Consider the following 11,463-nt stretch of genomic DNA (forward strand, 5'->3'; position numbering starts at 1 on the left):
TCCAGTACCCTCTCTTATAACAGAGTTAGACTCCTTATACTCCATTCTATCTTCACCCCTAATCACCTCCCCCCATTTATGAACTTCCTGTAGGTGAGGACCTACAATGCTTCACGGTTGGGTTCTATACAGGAATGGCAATGATCCAGAAAGATAGAATGACTATGCAGTAAAAAGACTTATCAATTTAAATGGACAGCTACTTTCTGTGATAACAGGGGAGGTGTATTGTGAAATGGATTTTTTAGACCTTCTATCCTTCTTTATTTTTGTCAGGAAATCTTTCTGGTACCCAGGCAAACTGCTTGCCATGTATTTGTGTTGACTTAAATAATGCATTCCTTAACCCAAGAGATCCAGAGAAGCTGATACAGTGATTATAACAGTACCTGGTAAGTCTTATGCTCCCTTATCATTAAGAACTTATTTTGTAGGCATAGTTTATGTGGGACATAGTTATAGGCATGTAGTCGCACCTATTGGTGAACTTAATAAATGATACCAAGCACATATGTGTCTCTTGACTGGTTTTCCTTTCCTGATGCTAAAAGTTCATCTATCAACTCTCTTTTGATAGTAACCTGATTTTCAGAGCAAATATCCTGCAAAATTTGCCCCTAATTGCAACCTCCAAAAACAAATTTGTCCCTGCCAAGTCCAAGGTTGTAACCCAGGTCTGGAGTGTTTGTCTCAAACACTTTCAGTCTATTCAATTCATTCAACCCAATGAGTGTTCAGATTTGTCTGGTCCTCACTGAACAACTCAGCCTGGGAGTCTGGGATCCTCTCTGGTCTGTCCCCACATCAAACTCATCATCAAAAGCCAGGATCTGGCCGGGCATGGTGGCTCACGCCTGTAATCCTTGGCCTCTGGGAGGCCAAGGCGGGCGGATTGTTTGAGCTCAGGAGTTCGAGACCAGCCCGAGCAAGAGCGAGACCCCATCTCTACTAAAAAAAATAGAAAGAAATTAGCTGGACAACTAAAAATGTATATATAAAAAAAAAACTAGCCGGGCATGGTGGCGCATGCCTGTAGTCCTAGCTACTCGGGAGGCTGAGGCAGTAGGATCGCTTGAGCCCAGGTGTTTGAGGTTGCTGTGAGCTAGGCTAACGCCACGGCACTCACTCTAGCCAGGGCAACAGAGTGAGACTCTGTCTCAAAAAAAAAAAAAAAAAGCCAGGATCCAATGACACTTGCTTTATCAAGCCTGCCTTGACAGGTGCCCTCCCTATCAGTGCTCCTTTTTTAATCTCTTTATTTGTACTATTTATCATTCTTGTGCACAAGAAACTGAAAAAGACCTTTTGAAATTAAGTACCAATGTGACATATCTCTCTATACTGCATGGTTCTTGAAAGTAGGAATTATGTTTTCATGTGGCCTTATATGCCTTGTAGCATATGATGCAGTTCTCTGCATATAGTTGTTCAAAATGTCACCTGGATTGGATAAAGGAATGAAAGACTACTTCATTGTGCAAAGGGTAACTGGGAATCAAGTCATCCACAGCAGAGTCCACAGGGATTGGTCCATGACGATGAGGCAAATATGACCATTCTCCATGCTAAGAAATAAGAAATGGTAATACACAGTAAAGGATTTAAGGTAGTCCTGATTATGCTTAAATGTGCAGTATAGATGGTAGAACTATCTATAGTACTTTTCTGCCTCACATATCTGTTCAACTTGTATTTATTGACAATCTATTATATGCAAAGAATTGTGCTGAGTATTATGGAGGATAATAAGAATAATATATCTACCCCTGACTTACTGCCTTCAAGGGGTTTCTGAGTTATTTTGGAAGATGAGACATGTATATAAAAACAAATGTCAACACAAAATAGTACATAAGTGCAGTATGAGCACTCTCGATGCTTAAAGGATAGAGTAATCGTGGTGGACTGGAATGGTCTGGGAAAGATGAGCTGAGGAAGGCTGGAAAGATTTAAATTACAGACTGAAGGATATTCCAGCCAGGAGATGTGTTGATGGAATATGCATGTGTGTCAATAGATAATAGATAAGCTATATTTTTTAAAGCAGGGAACCCAGCAACCTTGAGCTCCCAGATCTCAGTCTATGGGGTCACGGTCACTGCTGTTACTATTTTCACTGCACAACCATAATCTGGTTCCTATAGCACTCAAGCCCTTTGGTTACACAGTATTCACAGACTAACCTGAGACACCTGGTTACTTCCCCTGTAAGTCATCTCTGCTGGTAAGACCCTTACCTTTCAAATAGTTTTTTCTTCTCCTTTATTTCACACAGTTGCCCCTTTGGAGTTTGGTTATTTATATTCTCAGAGATTGCACTAAGAGAGACTCAAGCTCAGTTCCCTTTGCTCCCTATCTGGCTGCACAATGTGAAGCAGGTGGTATTCATTGGCTATCCACTCTAAGGATTGCAGTGTGTGTGGTGGGGGGAGGGGGAAGTAAACAATAAGCTTCCAAATTTTACACACAGTCCCTTCTATGGGGCCTAGAAAGTCCTCTACTCATGGAGCGCCAGGGCCTACCTGACCACCTCAGGGCTTCCTGAGGTGTGCATGCAAATGAGACCCAAACAGTGACACCAGATGACACTTAATATTCGTTTGGGTTTGAGTACCTCTTAAAAATAAATGCACATAACATCTAGAACCACCCCCAAGGGACTCATTTTGACTACGTCTTCATGGAAATAACTAATGTAGGTTCGAGCTGAATATTTTAAGGAACTATTTCAAGGAAGGTTCTTGGGTTTGTTTTTCCTTTCTCAAGTACATCACTGTGCTCTGCATAATTGGCAAATTAGATATTATGATAGGGGAGGAAAAAATGAGCAAGGAGGGCTGTGAAATGCCAAGAGGGCAGCAGTAGCAGCAGCTAATGGCAAGGGTTACTTCATGGGCTTGCATTGTGCAGGTGCAGCTCCTTTTCTAAGCAGAAGATCCAATAGATTATGCTGTAGAAAAACAAAACAAGCAGGTGAGGGTGTTTGGGTGTTGGCAGCTGCTTCGTAAATATTTTAAATGCTGCATTTTCTACTCTTTTTCCTTTCCAGGGATATTACCTTGGTACTACCATTTATGTGACATTGCCAGGCAGCTCTCAGATCAATGACACCTTATTAGACTGGGATCCTGTGCCAGGAACACACATTTGGGCTTCCATGAGACTTTTCAACCAGGGAGGACTAAGATCATCTGGGGGCTGACGTCAGAATGTGACCCACTGTGTACTCAGCCAGTACTGCACTGCTTCCTGTAGCAGCCATGGTTCAATCTGTGTTTCTAGTCTTAGCTTCTATTCATCCAATGTGGCTCCTTTCAAGAAAATTGAAAACATTTTTTATAAAGAAAAAGAGATTGGTAGGGGAGCCTCAGATACATGTGGGGAAGCTTCAGCACATCAGGCAATCAGAGAGATGGCCGCAAAATGGGAAGTTAAGGGGGAGTCCAAATCCATTTGGGTCGTAGAAGACTCAGAATGTCATGTTCTGAGCCACTTCCCAAGGTCATTAATCCTTATGCAGAAGTTGTAATTTTTAAAAGATAAATCCCATTGGCCCCAATTGTGCTCACTAACAGTGAATGGGATCCAGTGCCCTGATAAAATGAAAATGCCCAGGCCGCTGTGACATTTCATTTGGATTTTATTTGATGATGAGTTTTTAAACTCTAGTCAGTTTCAGACTTGAAAAATCACAATTTTTAAATCAAAAGAAAAATAATCAGATATGAACTATGGACTGCTCTACATGTGACTTTCTTTTATATGTCTATCTACTTTAATCAGACTGTGAACTTCTTTAAATGGGAGTATGTTTTATTCATCCCTGTAATCCCAGTCAATAGCACAGAGTTTGCCACATAAAAGATCCTAAATAAGAAAATTTGTGCCAATAATAAATAAATTTGTCTCTGAATAAATAAATAAATGAAGGAAAGAATGCTGGGAAGAAAAGGTGCAGAGACCTTTCAAATGTTTTGTTCTGTCAGGAACTCTAAAAATTTCCCAAGATCTTCCTGATGCTAGATTGAGCAGCTGGATTAAATCCTTGATCTTGTATGTTTGAACTTTTCAGCAGTTGAGGAAAGATTCTAGAGTAGAATTCTGGGGAGGGTAAATTTAATTTCTTCACCATAATTCTAAGTACTGTCTTGCAAGCTTAGTTTCAGACTTCCTGTATATTCCTTAGAAAATCGACTGGACTTGCCAATATCTAGGAAGAAAGCTGCGAAACTTACTACAGTCAGGTGTTGCTTAATGACTGGGATACATTCTGAGAAATGTGTAGTTGGGTGATTTCATCATTGTGCAAACATCCCAGAGTGTACTTACACAAACCTAGATGGTATATCCTGCCACACACTTAGGGTATATGGTATAGCCTATTGCTCCTAGGCTATAAACTTGTATAGCAAGTTACTGTACTGAATACTGTAGGCAATTGTAACACAATGGTACACATTTGTGTATTTAACTATTTTATTCTAAACATAGAAAAGAGAAAGCAAAAGTACAGTATAAAAGATAAAAAGTGGTACACCTGTGTAGGGCACTTACCATGAGTGGAGCTTGCAGAATTGAAAGTTGTTCTGGGTGAGTCAGTGAGTGGTGAGTGAATGCGAGGGCCTAAGATGTTACTATACACTATTGTAGACTTTATAAACACTGTACATTTAGGCTACACTAAGTTTATAAAAAATTTTCTTTTATAAAAAAATATAACCTTAGCTTACTGTAACTTTTTTACTTTACAAAATTTATAAAGTAGGTTTGTTTACACCAGCATCACCACAAACATGTGAGTAATGTGTTGTACCATGACATTATGATGGCTATGACATCCCTTGATGACAGGACTATTTCAGCTCCACAAAATCTCATGGGACCACTGTCTTATGTGTGGTCCATTGTTGACCTAAATATCATTACATGGCACAAGCCTGTATTTTGTTTACTCCTTGCCTTATTCCAAGGGTACCTGAAACGGTTTATGTAAAGGAAAAATGTGATAATAGTAGGGGATAATCTGATGAAGAGGGAAATGAATTAATTTTTATGTTGAGGTAATATACTTTAAATTATTTGAAAGAAACAATTCTTTTTCCCCCCTGGTGCAAATCTTGGGGAGCAATTTCTCACATGGAACATTGAGTAGGGTATTGAGTGATAGGCAGCTCATGTAGAAGGTTAGTTATATTTGATAGTTATCTTTGCTAAAAATTGAAAGCATAAACTTAAAAATAATTTGGCTAAAGCTATTCTCTAAGAAAGTAGATGCTGAGCCTTGAAATGAGGAGCAGAACTGCCTAGTTCTAAGGTCCCTGGACCTAGAGTTAAACTTGTCTTGCTGTAGAAGTTCAGCTCTGCCATTTACCAGCAAGGAGACCAGAAGCAAATTAACCTGCCAAAGGCTAAATTTCTTCAACCAAAAACAGTATAATCATTTATTTCATAGGGAAGCTATTATGTTTAAGTGAGACAATATAAAAATTCTTGGTATAGTGTCTGACTATACAATTGCTCAAAAAATGTCTGCTCTTAATACTTTTGTAGTGATCTTGGTTATTTTGGTTAACATTTGGAATACTGAACACAGAAGAGAGGTAGTGTATCCCAGGCATATTAACTTTGTCAAGTGTACAAAAGCAACATGTTAGAGTTTATAATTTAAATTTACCTAGGTTACATGACATATTATGTTGAACAATATTCCCAAAGCATAAAATCTTCCCTGGTGGGCAAGGATGCTGAAAATAATTTACAGAAAATACTTTCAAGGCTAATTCATGTGAATCAACTAAATACTTCAAAAGATGAAAACATAATTTTTTTTGGTCAACAAGTGGACTTAGAGGAACAAATGTCCTTGCATAACACTATGTAAAAATCTTTCCAAGGCTCTATTGTGACTGGAAAGTTACCTGCAATGAAAAAAAATAAAACATAGTGCAATATTCTATGAACATCTCTCATGCTAAACCTTATTGACTCCAATTTTATTGAAGAGTTTTATTTCATTTTAAAAGAATCAACTTTGAATTAATCTCAAACATGTCTGTTCTGAGTTGCATCTCATTTTTGTTAAATTGGGTTTATCTTCAGGTTTGCTGGTAGCATTGTAAAGAGCCCTAATGTCTATTAGTCATCATGGCCACTGGTTTGGTGCTTTGTGTAGATTATCATATTGTATTTCATTATATCTATGATGCCATTGATTGTAAGTATGCCATTATTTTGTGAAATGGTAAAATGCTGCCATTTAAACTATGGCATAAATCTTTCTTATTACCTGAAATTTTTATTGGTACTATTTGCAAGAGCTTCTTTGGATGTATGTAGAAACAAATTTTTATCATATATCATGTTTGTGTGTACATAAAAAGGAGAATATGAATGAAATAAATTGATTAATGTATTCATAAGTCTTCACATTTAAAGTCCTTTTCTTTTTAAAAATTTATTTATTTTTCAAATTGACAAAATTGTACATATCTATTGTATATAACATGATGTTTTGAAGTACATATGCATTGTGGAATGGTTAAATCTAGCTAATTACCATATGCATTACCTCACATAGTTATCATTTCATGTTAAGAATATATAGCATCCATTCTCTTAGCATTTTTCAAGAATACAATATGTTTTCATTAACTATAGTCATCTCAATGGTGCCTCTGTGTCTTCTGGATTTTTCACTTTCCTTGTTCTCTGAGGGACAGGGATCAATTTGCTGTAATGAAGGACTGGAGTTAAGGAAGGTGGCAGGCTTTTAGTTTGAGTTTTTCAAACAAAATAAATTACACAGAAACTACTATTTTTTAGCTTGAGCACATCCACCTGATCTTAGAGTCGAGTTTGAGGGATTTATGCCAAACACAGCCAACTGGGAACAAAATTTCTTGGCTTGTTTTTCAGAAACTGAAAACTCTGTTTTGTGCAACCCTTGAATCATTATTTCCTTCTTTCTCTCCCATCCCTCTTTTTCTTATTCTTCTCATACTTTGTTGTCTTCCTATGTCTTTTGATCAGTATCTAATATTATCACCTAGTAAAATATACATGATTGGAAATCTACCCCATCAAAGGAGAAACCCATACTTGTCAAGGTCAAATCATACTCATGCCCCATTGCACTTATTTTTTGTGCTAACCTAACTGAATTACGTTGATACTTTGCTCACCTTGACACAGGAGAGGAAAAATATACTATAGTATTACTAGAGGAACCCAAATGAGAGGAATTTCATAAGCTTATGTAAGAAAATTAAAAGGGATTCTGGGTTCATCTGGGGAATATTCATCTTGAATATTCCTCATTTAACAAATACTTCTGAAGCAGCTTGTATGTGCCAGGTGAACTATTCTAAAATTCCAGTTGTGAGCAAAAGTAGACATAGGCCCTCCTGTCATAAAATTTATAATCTGGTGATTTCAAGTCCCATCCCTAATCTGATGACACACAAATTTCTCTAGCTAAGACCTCCTTTGTTCAGTTTAGAGTTGTATGTCCAACTATCTACTAAATACTTCCACTTCAATATCACCTCAAGGTTGACATGTCAAAGATTGAACTTATGAAATTGAACTGATGGCCACTCCTCACTATCTTACAATAAAGAAAAATAGCCTTTATCAAAAAGTCCCAAAACAATAAATGTTGGCATGGATGCGGAGAGGTAGGAACACTCATACACTGCTGGTGGGACTGCAAACTAGTGCAGCCTCTGTGGAAAGCAATATGGAGATACCTTACAGAGATACAAGTAGAAGTACCATTCGATCCAGCAATCCCATTCCTGGGCATCTACCCAAAAGAACAAAAGACACTGTATAAGAAAGACACCTGCACCCGAATGTTTATAGCAGCACAATTCACAATTGCAAAGATGTGGAAACAACCCAGTGTCCATCAATACATGAGTGGATTAATAAAATGTGGTATATGTATACCATGGAGTACTATTCAGCTTTAAGAAAGAATGGTGATATAGCACCTCTTGTATACTCCTGGATACAGCTGGAACGCATTCTACTAAGTGAGGTATCCCAAGAATGGAAAGCACCACATGTACTCACCATCAAATTGGTATTAACTGATCAACACATAAGTGCACATATAAGAATAACATCTATTGGATGTTGGGCGGGGGGGAGGGGGAGGAAGGGACGGGTATACACATACACGAAGAGTGCAATGCACACCATCCAGGGGATGGACACACTTGATGCTCAGACTTGGTGGGGGAGGAGGGGCGAGGGCAACATACATAACCTAAATATCTGTACCCCCATAATATGCTGAAATTAAAAAAAAAGAAGAAAAATAAATTCCACTTATTTCTCTTTTAGACTTTCCTATTTTAGTGAATGTCACCTTTATCAGCACAGTGTCTCAAGGAAGAAACAGAGAAGTAGAGATGATACTTCCCTTTTCTCAAGCCAGTTTCTTATCTATCACCACATCCTGTTGATTTTACTTCTTAACTTCACATAACTCTGTCCACTTCTCTCCATTTTACCACCACCACCACTGCCCTGACCAAACCACTATCATGTTTTGTGTGAACTGCTTCAAAAGTTCACAAACTTGTCTCCAGAGATCAATGTTGACCTCCCTCCAATCTCTCTTTCACTCTGCAGCTGGGATGGACAGAAATGAGATCATGCGTATTTTTATTAAATGCTCTTTCTCTAGCACCTAAAAGAGTACTTGGCAATAGTAAGCACTCTAGGTATTTGCTGCATATATAAGCGAATGACTTCTTCCATTAAGATGTTAAAGACCAACATCTTTGACATGACCTATATGATGCTGCATCACTTGTCCCTGCCTAGTACTCCAATATTATCTCTCATTAGTGTCACTCCCAAGCTCTTACCCTCGGTGCCTCACCAAACTGGGCTTCTTTAAGCTTGTCAAACAACTCCTGCTCCCTCTAGCCACAGGGTCTTTGCACATACTGTCCCCTTGGTCTGGGTTTGTAGTCCTCCTTCAACTAACGAGCTCCTACCCTTCCTTCAACTCTTAGGCTACATGCTGCCTCCTCAAGAAAGCGCACCCACCCAACTCTCCCAGACATCACAGTTTTCTTAGTAATTTGCCTAAGAATTCTATACCTCTTTCCTTTACAACACTTTCCTCATTTCAAAATTCCACTTTTGAAATGATGTATTCATCAGTATCATCAATTGATTAATTTCTGTCTCCCCATTTAAATGGGAAGCTCCTCAAGAGCAGAGAAGATGTCTTCTTTTCCTCACTAGCATCTAGCATCTTGCCTGGCCTATAACTGGAACACTACAAATGTTTATTAAATGAAGGCAAATATGTTATTGAGAAACACATTAATTATTAATTATAACTAAACATATGATTATTATATAAAATCTGTAAATGTCATTGCAAATAAAAACCCAATTTGGGTATAATTATGGTATGCTCTATCTTTACCATTACTTCTCTCCCTTCAGTAGAATGCAGTCTACTACAGAAGGTATTTTTGGTTTGGTTTTTTTTTCCCTAAATTAAGTTGTTCATCACCTTAGGGAAGACAGTAATGAAAGTATTCATTTAGAATACAAGCCATAAACACACTGAATCCTGACTTCTATGTTTATGGAGTTAAAACTTTAGAAGTTTATCATCTGTAACTGTCATCAGGTAGCAAAACACTTTTAATTGGTATTTCAGGACCTAAGAGAAAATGAACTATGTAAAAGCAAATAGAGTCAGCCATAAAGTTGAAGGGCTTGATTTTTCACTCTGCTAAGTGTCTGAGGGGGAATTATTTGATTCAGCCAGTGAGTCAACAAGTCAGTCTAATTCTCTAAATCTGGTTATTTTCCTTTGCAAAATGTATTTGTTCTCTCCACCACAAAAGCATATTTGCAGAGGGCGTTGACTATGAAATTCTTTCTGCCACAGTTATTGAAAAAGAATATGAAGAGCCACATAATAATTAGACAATTGATGTTCCCACAACAAGATTAAGAATCTCATTCCCACTCAAAGTCATTCTTAGTCAAGTGAGCTATGAACACTCTCTCCACCCAAAAGAGAACTAAATTTAAGAAACTTTAAAATTTCTCTAACACAAACCCTGAAAACTTATAACACTTTCAGTCATTCAGTGATATGTTTTTCTTTAAATATTTGGAATTACTAAGTATTATTTTACCATATTTCAAAATTGAAAGCCCCAACTATTTTTCCAATGCTGCATACATATCAAATTAAGAAGATGTTTTTTAAAGTTAAGGAAAACTGTGTATTGTTTCTTGGTGGGCATTCCAGGTAATCAGTGTACTATGCAATAATATCACCTTATAGTTTACAACATGCATTGCCTAATTTCATCTTCAAAATAATCCCATGAAGACATCACTCTTATCATTTCCTGCTGTGACCTGTCATTATTAGATAGTAAATGATGGAGCTGGTTTTTCATTGATGTTGTCAGATTTCAAGTCCCGTGATCTTTTGCTTTGTACCATTCTGAAGAGAAGAATGAGAAATATGTTTCAGTTACTGGGACAATAAGCTAGAATAAATTATCAAAGATTCCAGTAACCTTAAATTTCAATAAGGGAAGTCTGAGGGGATGATAGTGATTATTAAATATCTTCAGGGTTACTAAGTTCTTGTTCTTTCTGAATCCAGAATGAGAAGAAATGGACTCACCTAAGGAATAAAAGTCAAGATATGTTCACTTATTGAGCTCCCAGTATAGGCCAAGCACTGATTAAAGATGTTGAGCATTTTTTCATATGTTTCTTGGCCATTACTCTGTCCTCTTCTGAAAAATTTCTGTTGATATCCTTTGCCCACTTTTTGATAGGGTTGTTTGATTTTTTTCTTGCTCCTTTTCCTGAGTTCTATATAGATTCTAGTGATCAGCCCTTTATCGAATGTGTAACATGCAAATATTTTCTCCAATTCTGTAGGTTGTCTGTTTGCTCTTGTGACAGTTTCCTTGACTGAACAGAAGCTTTTTAATTTTAAAAAATGCTCAACATCTCTAATCATCAGGTAAATGCAAATCAAAACCACAATGAGTTATCACTTCTCTCCAGTGAGAATGGTCTTTATCAAAAAGTCCTAAAACAAACAACAACTTGCCAGCAACGGACATTAACCAAACTCAGAACACTAAAATGACAGAAGAAGAATTTCAAACATGGATTGTAAGAAAACTGAATGATATTCAAGAAAAAATGGATAGACAACACAAAGAAACCACAAAAAAAATCCAGGACTTGGAAGAAAAATTCACTAAAGAAATTGAAATATTAAAAAAAAAATCAAACCTATCTCCTGGAAATAAAGGACTTGTATAGGGAACTACAAAACACTGTGGAAAGCCTCAAGAACAGGCTAGATCAAACAGAAGAAAGAATCTCAGAGACTGAAGACAACTCCTTCCAATTAAATAAGTCAGTCACAGAAATCGAGCAGAAAATTAA

Source organism: Propithecus coquereli, unplaced genomic scaffold (assembly GCF_000956105.1).
Source record: "Propithecus coquereli isolate 6110/MARCELLA unplaced genomic scaffold, Pcoq_1.0 Scaffold188, whole genome shotgun sequence".
NCBI lineage: Eukaryota > Metazoa > Chordata > Mammalia > Primates > Indriidae > Propithecus > Propithecus coquereli.